Source organism: Salvelinus alpinus, chromosome 6 (assembly GCF_045679555.1).
Source record: "Salvelinus alpinus chromosome 6, SLU_Salpinus.1, whole genome shotgun sequence".
In the NCBI taxonomy this organism is placed as follows: Eukaryota; Metazoa; Chordata; class Actinopteri; order Salmoniformes; family Salmonidae; genus Salvelinus; species Salvelinus alpinus.
This window is the reverse complement of record NC_092091.1, coordinates 45,477,025-45,490,722: the sequence shown is the minus strand read 5'-3', so window position 1 is coordinate 45,490,722 and position 13,698 is coordinate 45,477,025.

Genomic DNA, 13,698 nt, shown 5'->3' with positions numbered 1-13,698 from the left:
AGCATATTTATTGAAAGAATAGGACTGAATCAAATCAAACTTTATTTAAAGTGCATTTAAAGTTTGATTTGATTTATTTGATTTAGTCCTCTTCTTTAACTTAGATTTTTGTTTGAGATGGAGATGTGAATCCAACATATCAATTATTAATTTGTAGACAAACTGAAATTAAAGCCAGATTAAGTCAGATTTACATTTTACATGGAAATACCCAATAGGAAGCTGATCTACTTCCCAACAGTCTTAGAATAGACTTATTCCCAGATCATCCTCACATTATTGGCTTCATGTTAGTCTATTGGGCGATTCCACATCAGGAAGGCCCCAAAATATTTTTGGTATTTCAGATTGTTCGGGCAATTCTCACTTAGGAACTAAATTGGGAGGAAGAATGTTTGATATCCTTTTTACATTTGTATCAATTTTTATTTTTTGAAAATCCTTTCTTTTTTTTGATCTACACATGTTTCCTGTAAGATCCTATGATCTGTGAAATGTGAATGATATGGACAACATCTTGATGTCATTATACTCCTTATGGTGTGCTCTGAAATATGGAGTATGTCTACAGTCTGAAATTTTAAAAAAAATGACATTAATTTAACATAAAAACAGAAGGACCCTTTTTGATTTGGCTTATTTTTAGACATAATGTTTGGAACAATTTAGTCTTCAAACATGTCAAATTTCCAGAGTTAATGTGCATTTCATATCTAGACATACTCCATATCTTAGAGCACACTATAAGGAGTATAATGACATCAAGATGTTGTCTGTATCAAGCACATTTCACAGATTATAGGGTCGTACAGGAAAAACATGGAGTATGAAAAGAGAGAAAATCTCACGTTTTATAGTAGATCCCGAATCTACTATACTGACCAGTTGTATCCAATCAGAAAAAGACACATTCCCGGGGTAGAATTAAATCTACCTAGCTGTTCTGTATGATTTCTGTGTTTGATCACTGTCTAACTCAGGAAGTGAGTATTTCTTTCTCTTTCTTTGAAGGCAGTTTAAGTTTTCAGTAATAGTTTAGTTTCTTCTGGGTTTTGTGTGTGTGAAGCCCTTGGTATAAATGGGGGCAATCTCTGAAACAAATATAACTGTCACATCTTGTGCCAGACAAATTCCCTTTCCAAACGAGCAATTTGGAGCCTATGCCTGCCATGGAAAATCTGCCTTCAATTTGCCACTCTGACGGCTTTGCATGCACTCTCCCTCTCCGCCTCTTTCTTTTGCTAATACACACACATAGTGTACATGTAGCGGCTCACAGGCGTACAGTGATAAGCACTCACAATCAGTTACTCTCTCTTCCTTTTTCTCTCTCCCTCTCTCACACACACACACACACACACACACACACACACACACACACACACACACACACACACACACACACACACACACACACACACACACACACACACACACACACACACACACACACACACACACACACACACACACACACACACACACACACACACACACACACACACACACACACTGCTCGATTAAGCTGGCCTACACCAGCAAGTGGACCCCAAAGTTATTTTCTGTCTCAGTTATCCATTTAGTGTAAGTGGCAGGCTCATGAGGAAATGTTTTTTTTAATTCTCTTTATTAAACAATTACATTGAACTTCATATCTGATTAGATTGCGTGAAACACGCCCTGAAGATAACAATCCCCAACTGATTTGTTTCTTTATTATTGAATGGTAAGGTTACAGTAATTTCCTTTCTCTACTGCAGGTCCTCTGGACATTTGCTTGAGGGTTGCCTCCTGAAGTATGCTGAATAGTATGTTAGAATTCTTAGTTTCCGAACATTTCAGGCCTATTTCTGGCATTAGGCCTAGCTACTTTGTTCAGGACTGAAACAAGTTTTAAATGGCATCCATTTACAACATATCCACACACACGTGTGAGTGTGTGTGTGTTATTCACATGTAAGATTAACAAGATTAATCAGTACATGGGATTAGAATCCAAAGCCTGACACTTGACTTTAGGCTGATTTACAGTTTTTTACAATCACTTTGGCACTAATTTCGGGACCTTGATGTCATTTTTCAAAACTCTAGACACAAAACTCACAACCAATGATCAAAATGCAAATCTTTCAAAACTCTAATACTTTTTCCAATTGCTTGGATACAATACACATCAAGCTAAGATCATTTGTTCATTGAACTAAAATCACCTGTTCAAAATGACACAACTTAACATCAAAGTATTAGCATTTCAAAATTAAATTCACACATTACATCTGAGATGACTGCCTATTAATTTCATTACAATGATCTAACTATCAATTGATACAACTGCTCAAAATGATAAATAACTATTGCATTACTCTTAATGCATAGTTTTATGGAAACTGACGAACAATATTCCATGTTAAGATCATGAAAGTTTCAGGATAACGAGATCCATTAACACCAATTACCGTGGAACATGAACCAATTGGACTACATTATCTATGGATGTAATATTTCATCATCATTCTTTATCAGACACTGTTTCTATGGTCCCATGTACCACTTTTCCAGACCATGTTTTCAGATTTGACATTACTGTACACTCACCGGCCACTTTATTAGGTTCACCTATCTAGTACTGGGTAGGACTCCCTTTTGCCTCCACAACAGCCTGAATTATTCACGGTGTTGTACGTTAAGAGATGCCCTTCTGCACACCACTGTTTTAAACAGCTGTTATTTGAGCATTTGTGGCCTTTCTGTTAGCTTGAATAAGTCTGGACATTCTCCTCTGACCTCTCTCTCATTAACAAGGTGTTTTTGCCCACAGAACAGCCGCTTACTGAATGTGTTTTGTTTATCGCACCATTCTCTGTAAACTCTAGAGACTGTAGTGCATAAAAATCCCAGGAAGGCAGCTGTTTCTGAGATGCTGGAATCACCATGTGTGGTATCAACAATCATGCCACGGTCAAAGTTGCTTAGATTACGCATCTTGCCCATTCTAATGTTAGGTCTAACAACAACTAAAGCTCTCTACTCTATATACTCTATATATTGAGTTGCAGGCAGCCACATGATTCGCTGTTCGAATGTAACCTTCCTTGATGGGCTAAATCATTTCTGTAGAGCTGATGGCATGACCTATGTCATTGTGTGGGATATTGTCAGGTTCCACTATGCTCAAATGATGGTTTCAGGCCCATCCACAATTTACCACCCTGTACTTACCACCGTACTCTCCTTTCTTAAAACACGATTGAGGAATTTTTCTCCACATGGAGGTGGAAGGTATATGACAGGCGCCCTCACGAACAAGCCACCCTTCTCCAGGCCATGGATGACGCATGCAATGACATCACGGCAGACCAGTGTCAGGCCCGGATTCGCCATGCCCGAATATTCTTCCCAAGATGTTTGGCTAATGAAAACATCCATTGTGATGTGGATGAGAACCTATGGCCAAATCCACAAGACAGGGTTGAGGGAAATATAGAAGTACAGTAGTTTTTTTCTTTTTTTGGAGCTAATTATTTTTGCTTTGATTCAAAGAAACCTATGAGTGATTTTGTTGTATTTCATCAATAAGTTTCAGATTTTGTTCAATGATTCCACTGTGTCTGTAGTATTCTCTTTACTAGTCCTTTTACAGTGATGTATTTACGTGTAGTACCATAATGAAATATGTATCACATATTTTGTACTACAATATTTAATGATTGTACGAACAACTACACAGTGAAACTATCGGTATCTTGTGTGTGGGCGATCTAAATTAATGTTCCTATGGTATTTCATGATACATTTGTTATTTGAACCAATGATTCTGCAAGTGCAAGGTTTCTTTAAAGATATGAACGCACAATGCAATGTTTTGAACATTGGATCAGCCTGTGTTACAAGTGATGACCGTTTTGAGTTTTGTGTCTAGAGTTTTGAAAGATTACCACAAGGCTCTGAAATTAGTGCCAAAGGAATTGTAAAAAACTGTAATACATATCATTGTAACAGCTACAGTGTACATCCATATGGAAATCATACATAGGTGTGGTCCTATGTATGCATTGAATATGTGGATTAAAATAAATGCATTTCATATTGAATTCGCAGCAAATCATATGGTAACACTTTATATTAAGGTCCCTTAAAAAACAATTTTTAAACAGCTTGTACAGAGTTTACTTACCATTTATTAATCACTGTTCCTACATTTGTAAATGTCAATAAGCAATCTCTAAAGAGTTTACAAACACTATTTAAAATTATTTATGAATGATTTATAAGATCATTAATAAAGGGTTTGATTATAGTAAGTTCACAATTTGGAAATTATTAATAATGTACTACTAATGTATTTATAAACCAGTTATAAAGGTGTCATTGTTAACTCATAAGACTATAAGCTTGTTAATAGTTGATGAATACTTTGACTCACCATTTATTACATGTATTTTATATATGTCATGAATGGCATATGTATTAATTGTTAATGAGTGCATTTGTAAATGTGAGTACATGTACAGTTGAAGTCGGAAGTTCACATATACCTTAGCCAAATACATTTAAACTCCGTTTTTCACAATTCCTGACATTTAATCCTAGCAAGAATTCCCTGTCTTAGGTCAGTTAGGATCACCACTTTATTTTAAGAATGTGAAATGTCAGAATAATAGTAGAGATTATGATTTATTTCAGCTTTTATTTCTTTCATCACATTCTCAGTGGCTCAGAAGTTTATTGCCTTTAAATTGTTTAACTTGGGTCAAACGTTTCGGGTAGCCTTCCACAAGCTTCCCACAATAAGTTGGGTGAATTTTGGCCCATTCCTCCTGACAGAGCTGGTGTAACGGAGTCAGGTTTGTAGGCCTCCTTGCTCACACACACTTTTTCAGTTCTGCCCACAAATCTTCTATAGGATTGAGGTCAGAGCTTTGTGATGTCCACTCCAATACATTTGCTTTGTTGTCTTTAAGCCATTTCGACAAACTTTGGAAAAATGCTTGGGGTCATTGTCCATTTGGAAGACCCATTTGCGACCAAACTTTAACTTCCTGACTGATGTCTTGAGATGTTGCTTCAATACATCCACATAATTTTACTTCCTCATGCCATCTATTTTGTGAAGTGCACCAGTCCCTCCTGCAGCAAAGCACCCCCACAACATGATGCTGCCACCACCATGCTTCGCGGTTGGGATGGTGTTCTTGGGCTTGCAAGCCTCCCCCTTTTTCCTCCAAACATAACGATGGTCATTATGGCCAAACAGTTCTATTTTTGTTTCATCAGACCAGAGGATATTTCTCCAAAAAGTACAATCTTTGTCCCCATGTGGAGTTGGAAACCGTAGTCTGGCTTTTTTTATGGCGGTTTTGGAGCAGTGGGTTCTTCCTTGCTGAGCGGGCTTTCAGGTTATGTCGATATAGGACTCGTTTTACTGTGGATATAGATACTTTTGTATCTGTTTCCTCCAGCATCTTCACAATGTCCTTTGCTGTTGTTCTGGGATTGATTTGCACTTTTCGCACCAAAGTACGCTCATCTCTAGGAGACAGAACGCTTCTCCTTCCTGAGCGGTATGACGGTTGCGTGGTCCCATGGTGTTTATACTTGCGTACTATTGTTTGTACAGATGAACGTGGTACCTTCAGGCGTTTGCAAATTGCTCCCAAGGATGAACCAGACTTGTGGAGGACTACAATTTTTTATCTGAGGTCTTGGCTGATTTCTTTTGATTTTCCCATGATGTCAAGCAAAGAGGCACTGAGTGAAAACAATTGTTGGAAAAGTTACTTGTGTCATGCACAAAGTAGATGTACTTACTAATATATCAGTAGATTATTAATGTAGATCTTATAAATCATTTACTAATTATTAATACACTTTTTTACCAGTGCTCTTTCCATGACATAGACTGACAAGGTGAATCCAGGTGAACGCTATGATCCCTTATTGACAGGTTAAAGGACTTTTAAGCCTTGAGACAATTGAGACATGGATTGTGTCTGTGGGCCATTCAGATTGTTGAATGGGAAAGACAAAAGATGTAAGTGCCTTTGAACAGGGTATGTTAGTAGGTGCCAGGCGCACCAGTTTGTGTCAAGAACTGCAACACTGCTGGGGTTTTCATGCTAAACAGTTTCCCATCTGTATCAAGAATGGTCCACCACCCAAAGGACATTCAGCCAACTTGACACGAGTGTGGGAAGCACTGGAGTCAACATGGCTAGCATCCCTGTGGAACGCTTTCAACACCTTGTAGAGTCCATGCCCCGACAAATTGAGACTGTTCTGAAGGCAAAGGGGGGAGGGGGAAGTGTGTGCTGTGTGCGTGTATGCGTGCCTGTATGAATGCATGTGTGCATGTGTGTGCGCGCGTGCATGGTGAGCGACAGCGCGTGTTTCAGTGCTCCATGGAGTCTTTGCATTGCTCTGAGGGGAGCAGGAAGGAATGTGATGCATTTCCTGTTTGGTGAGTTCTCTGCCAACTCCCAGCCACAGACCTCTGCCACATGACAACCTCCTCACACACGGTTCTCCACGGAAATCAGAGAACTGATAAGTAACCAAACAAATTCAATGGATGGGGTATGTTAGGAATGGTGTAATATTAAAAGTCATGTGAAAATGTCAGACCTGTCATATGTGTCACAGACTATTATGACAACTTCAAACAAACTGCAGGACTGATGGTAGACTAAGGGAAACGTGATATTACAGGCACACACAGGTTTTCATGTGCACGCATGCACTCACAGGGCACACACACACACACCTGAATTCAGTGATTCAGCCCAAGCCTAATAAGAGCTGGAACTGAAGTGAGATGTGAATTATCATTAAGTAATGGGACTTTTCGCAGGAACTAACTGCTGACGGACTGTGTTTACATCCACAGTAATTGGCTCTGCAGCCAGGGCACAGGGCCAATGGGTCGAGCAAAACTGCCCTATTATACATGCAGTATACTAGTTGCAGCTGGATACATCATGAGCTGGGCTCTGGAGAGTATAATAACCCTATGGAGGGACAATCACTATGCAAGTAGGATATTTATTTGTGTGTGTGTGTGTGTGTGTGTGTGTGTGCCTGTGCGTATGCGTGTGTGAGTGCTTGGCTTGTGCACTTTGGAATAGATGAAGTTTGAAAGTGTAAAAGTTATGGAGAGAGTGAGCGAGAGCAGAGTTGTCCAGTAATTCCCTGCTCTGTTACAGTTATGTAACCTAGTCTCCCCGAGTCTCCTGTTATTTCCCCAGAACCTCTAACTTATTCATATCTCCATTCTTTATGAGTGTGCGGGAAGGGGAAAGACACAGATGCTATTTTGGGTTTAATAATAATATCCAAGTACTGCAGCTAGCAACGAATAGAAACGCTTGCAACATCCCTTTGGTTTCAATGTTAGATTATTGAATATTTGCAAGCATCAAGATGTGGCAGTGGTGGAGTACTTCTTACTCTAATGATAGCAGTACAGCTACAGTATACAGCTCCTATTTGTCACAGTTTAATTGAAACACAACACAATATCTTTGCTTCTTTAACAGAAGTGGTTCGGTGAACCACGCACACCACAAATTAAGTAATCTTGCCTGAGACCCGAAGAAGTGCAATAGCTTCCAGAATAATCCCTAGGCTTTAGCTCAGTGGGCTGAAATACCCTTGTGGCGACGGGAGACACAGGTTTGAACCCAGTCGGTAACACTTCCATATACATAGACTTCTTTCTGTTTTTGTTGTGCAGATGACTGACCAACTGACCTGATTCCAGTGCCATGGTATTTACTCTGGTGTATTTCCTGTAGGCTAAATCAATAGCTGTGATGTTAAAAATCTATATACCACCGATATCCATCCGCTCCCCGCCTCCACACACAACTTACTGCACATGTTGTTGTTGCCTTCAGTCACTACGCAGGTTTACATCGACCCAGGATTATTTGACAAAAGCAATGTCACAAATAATCTTTGTGACATGTGCAATGGAAATGACAGATAAAGATGAAATCTTCTAAAGATCGACAACATTTTTATCCTGTCACGACTTCCGCCAAAGTTGGTCCCTCTCCTTGTTCGGGCGGTGTTCGGCCACCGACCTTCTAGCCATCGCTGATCCACTTTTCATTTTCCATTGGTTTTGTCTTGCCTTCCATCACACCTGCTTCCAATTCCATCAGTTACATGTTGTCTATTTAACCTTCTGTTCCCCCCATGTCCTTGTCAGTAATTGTTTCTTGTGGGTGCTTATGCACGGTATGCTGGTATTTACCGGGTTTTGTTTGACCCATTTATTGTATTGTTCTGTTGACGATGGTTTATGAATATTAAACGACACTGTTGTAAATCAGTTTTCGCTCTCCTGCGCCTGACTTCTCTGCCGCCAGTACGCACCTCACTACATATCCGTTCATCAGGGGTGGATTTTTCTTTTGTCAAACTTTCTTTATTGCGACAAATGATGATGGAAACTGTGTTTTTATAATAAATGATGATTGCCAAATAATTAAATTAATTAATTGCATTAATTGCTTCGTCTTGCTTCTCTGGTTGGCCTCAAAGTCTAGACGATACCGATGTACCAAGTCTGGAACCAACAGGACCCTGAACAGCTTCTACCCCCAAGCCATAAGACTACTAAATAGTTAATCAAGTAGCTATCTGCATTGACCCTTTTTTGCACGAACTCTTTTGACTTATCACATACACTGCTGCCACTGTTTATTATCTATCCTGCTGCATAGTCACTTTACCCTTGCAGTACCTATATGTACATACAGTATCTACCTCAATTACCTCGTACCTCTGCATATTGACTCGGTACTGGTACCCTGTGTATATAGCCAAGTTATCGTTACTCATTGAGTATTTATTCCTTGTATTATTATTTTTCTCTTTGCATTGTTGGGAAGGGCCCTTTTAAGTAAGGCAATGTTACTTAATCCCAAAATGAAGGAGGGAGGTTGGTCGGGGAGGATGTGTACGATGTTCGAATCACATCACGGACAACTTGAGGATATTAGCAACTTTGCAAATACGTACTATTTTTAGCTCATTTGCAACTACTTAGGATGTCAGCTAACCCTTCTCCTAACCCTAACGCGAACCCTAATTCATAATCCTAACCTTAACTCTAACCAAAACCCTAACCCCTAGCCAAGCTAACATTAGCCACCAAGCCACCTAGCTAACGTTAGCCACAACAAATTACAATTTGTAATATATAAGTATTGCAAATTACGTATTGTACAACTTGCAATTCTTAACATATCATACACATTTTAATTTGGAACACATCATACGAAATGGATGATGGACATCCACAAATTAATACAAACCATAAGAAATGGAACATATCATATTAGTTATAGTGTCACAGATTTACATTTTCTATGTTACGTCTACCCCTAAGTCCAGGTTGCAGCCAACATTTCAGATCTACTGGAGTGCACGTTTGTAACGAGTGCGCTGAGAGTCGGGAAGCAAGTTCAGGGAGTGAGTGTTTTAAGAAATAAAAGAAACAATGAACACAAACCACAAACAACACACCAACATGAAAACAGAATCAATAACACCTGAGGAAAGAACCAAGGAGAGTGACAGATATAGGGAAGATAATCAAGGAGGTGATGGAGTCCAGCTGAGTGTCATGAGGCGCAGGTGCGCGAGACGATGGTGACAGGTGTGCGGGATAATCAGCAGCCTGATGAACTAGAGGCCGGAGAGGGAGTATACGTGACAACATTTCACCATGGCACAGACCGTGGGGATATGTTAACACGTGAATTATTAGAATATGGAAATATTAGTAAATTATTGCATTATATCCACTCTTGCTTTCGCAAGGCTACCCGAGACATGAAACAGACAGGTGGGAGCAGAGGTGGCACCTGTAACGTGTACGCTGGGAGTCGGGAAGCAAGTACAGGGAGTGAATCATTTAATAAAGAAATAGAACATGATGCAAAACAAGAAACACGAAAAGCGTGCAGACATGAAACCCAAACAGAGTCAATAACACCTGAGGAAAGAACCAAGGGGAGTGTCATGACAGGCCTCTGAGGATCAGGTTACACTGGATCACAGTTCTACAGAGATATCTCTCCCTCCCGCAAGGGGGGGAGAGGTATGGTGGGGGGTTTTATGACCTTACGCCCATCGAGTCAATAACACTTGAGGAAAGAACCAAGGGGAGTGACAGGTATAGGGGAGGTAATCAAGAAAGTGATGGAGTCCAGGTGAGTGTTATGAGGTGCAGGTGCACGTAACGATGGTGGCAGGTGTGCATAATGATTAGACAATTGGCGACAACGAGCGCCAGAGAGGAGGAGCGGGAGTAGACGTGACAGTCACTCCCCCTCCTCTCTGGCGCTCATTGTCACCAGTTTACTTATTATTACGCACACCTGCCACCATCGTTACACGCACCTGCGCCTCATGAGACTCACCTGGACTCCATCACTTCTATGATTACCTCCCCTATATCTGTCACTCCCTTTGGTGCTTTCCCCAGGCGGTATTAGTCCAGATGCTATTCTTGTTTTGTATTGTTCCATGGTCTATTTATTATTAAATTCACCCCCTGTACTTTCTTCCTGACTCCCAGCACTTTCTTCCTGACTCCCAGCGTCTGCGTTACAGCACCAAATATCCCAGATTGGCGTAGCGAAAAATACGTTTTTCTAATCAGGTCCCATGGCTTTAAAACACTCCCAAACAAACTCCTGGGCTTGGGGAGGTTGAAAACCCTGTCAAGTTGCAGCAACCTTCTACTTGTTCATATGTATTATATTTTTAAGAAGGACGAGGACGGTTTCCTATACACAGTCACAGAGAAAACAACATGATTGGACAATACAACTGACAGGGCTGAGCTTAATTTTTTTTTACACGTATTTAACCCCTTTTCTTGAGAGCGATTTTCAGGATGTCTCCTGGTCTGACAAACACCTCTGGGATTCCCTTCATAATCCGTGATAGTTTGGCAAACCCTGACACATCTGACGAGCGTCAGAGCTGGCGTAGTAGGATTCAGTCTTCGTAGTACCGGTGCACCAAGTCTGGAACCTCCACCCCCAAGCCATGAATCTGCTAAATTGTTTAAATAATTAACCAATAGCATCCCGGACTATCTGCATTGACCTTTTTTGCACAAACACTTTTTACTCATCACATACGCTGCTGCTACTGTTTTATTATCTATTCTGTTGCCCAGTCACTTTAATCCTACCTACATGTACATATCTACTTCAATTACCTCATAGGCCTACCCCTGCACATCAACTTTATACACATCGGTATTGGTACCCCAGGTATATAACCAAGTTATTATTAATCATTGTGTATTTATTCCATTCTTCATGTTATTCTTCTTCTATTATTTCTCTTTTTTCTCTCTCTGCATTGTTGGGAAGGGCCCGCCAGTAAGCATTTCACTTTTAGTCTACACCTGTTTATGAAGCATGATAAATACGATTTGATTTGAGTCTGTGAATGCAAAGGTAGGCATAGGAACACTGAGCAGAGCAGTAAAAGCGTATAGGCTAACATTAATTTAGGAACATAGCCATACATTAGGCCTAGTACGAAATCCATGTTTGCCAAATGCAAAGGTAAATCTGTTATTATAACATTTCATTCATAGAATAAACTAGTAAAAAGTTATATAATTTGAAAACCCATGTGATCCATTTTTGCACTCTCAAGGATGAGTCTTTGTCATGCGCGCAATGGTCCTCACCCGCGCGCGAATGGACTGGGGTCCTGGGTCCGGCTTCCTTTGATCTCGGCGCACGTGCACATTCGAAGTGCATAATATGACGCATGCGAAATCAGACAGCATTTATTGGACCGTGGGGGCCACTGGCAGCTACGAACCAATTATAACGACCTGAAAGCATCAGCCGCTTTTGTACAACATTTCGCGGATTCCGTGAGATATTCGGTACCTTGCTTGGAGAGATTCGGTTGGAGGATACAGTATTTAATGGTTATTAACGGGAAGATTCCAACGTGAGGATTCCCCCGTGATAAATCAGTATGGATTGGACAGTGTCAGAAAGCACTTTGAGAGGAATTGAAAGGTAATTTAGTCTATGCCATCTAATCAGTCATTGCAATGCAGTAAATATATGATTGATGATTCAACTGAGCAGATATTCATTGCATGACAAAGTCATCTGTGAGTGGATTGCAATTAGTTTTTTCATGCAAAGATGCTCTTTTGAAAATGATATATTTTGCACTCTGAAATGCAGAACAATAATGTTATCCCAATTTATCAACATTAATATTACATAGAGGATTGTGCCCAATGTGGTTGTGCAAGTTTGGAAGCTACATGAAGAGTGTTTCCTGTTGTAATTATTGACGTTTTAAAAATGTGTCCAGTTGACAGCTGCTATCTATCTCTCGCATTTTGTCATTACATTCCTTGTTCTAATCTAAAAGGGTAACATACACTATATTCAAAATAATGTTGCATTATTATACAGATGAATTGTTGTATAAAAAGGAGCATTAATATCATTTTGAGTGATATATAGTGGCTTCCCTAAGCCATATATCATTTACCTGCACACTGGGCTAAAACACTCAGGCCATGCTGTTCCAATGGTGTATGTATATTCACTCTGTCTAACCCATGGCCATTAGATCTCTGATGTACTTTGACCTGGTCTGGCCCCTCTACCAGCTAATCTTGGAACCCAGAACCTGACAGGCTAGCACTACTAGCCTATCCACTGCTTCTTCCCCTTGTTTAGGGCCTATAATAATCAAGCAATCAATTAGTTGATTGATTGTAGGGTCTATAGGTGATAACTGTCATCAGACTTCAAAGGAGTATGTTTCCATTTATGACAAAACTCCCCCCCCTCCCCCACCCATTTTAATTCAACCTTGTTTGAAAATAGACCAGTGGTACTTATTGAAACTGCCAAGCTTACATTTTGACAGTTGGCTAACAGTGATGCAAACCTTGTTGTACACTTGTTGTCATCGTAGCTAGCTCACCCATTACAGCTGTATGGAGCGCCACACATTGGAAGTGTTAAACGCTCTCATTAACAGCTTGTAAAAACGTGACACAATGAATTAGACAGTAGGCTACATCTCCCCCTCTATCAACACAGGGAAGGTAGCAGTAACAGACCGAGCTGGTTCTAATCAGTAGGCGCTACGTGAGCCATCCCATCGTCTGTTTGTCTGGGCTTCATTCAGTACAGATGGCCAGAGACACAGCTGAGCTCAACTCAGAGAAGGATATTATCTACTGTACTCAGATCAGGTGTGTGTGTGGGGGGGGCTTGTAGTGAAACATATGCTGTGTGTGGGCTTGTAGTAAAACGTGTTTGTGTGCTGCTAACGATGCTTGATGGCAACATATTGGAACTGCACTGTCTGACTCCAGCACATAGAACTATAGTAACATAGAATATAACCTCATTCTGTTTCTATGGTCCAGACCAGAGCCATATATGCAATAGTACTATGGATTTGGTCCAGACTGTCATTTTTCATGGCAGTGTCACTCTGAATCCACACTTATTAGCTTCTTGAATAGGAAGTTGTTATTTTTCTGGAACCTTTTGGTGACTCAAGGTTTTCTGTCTGTCAGTCAGAGCAGCTGGTTCAGAGCAGCTGTTTAAACACAGTAGGAGAGGTGATGAGGGGAGGGGGGAGGAAGAGAGGGAGGGGAGGGGGTTGAGTGGTCAG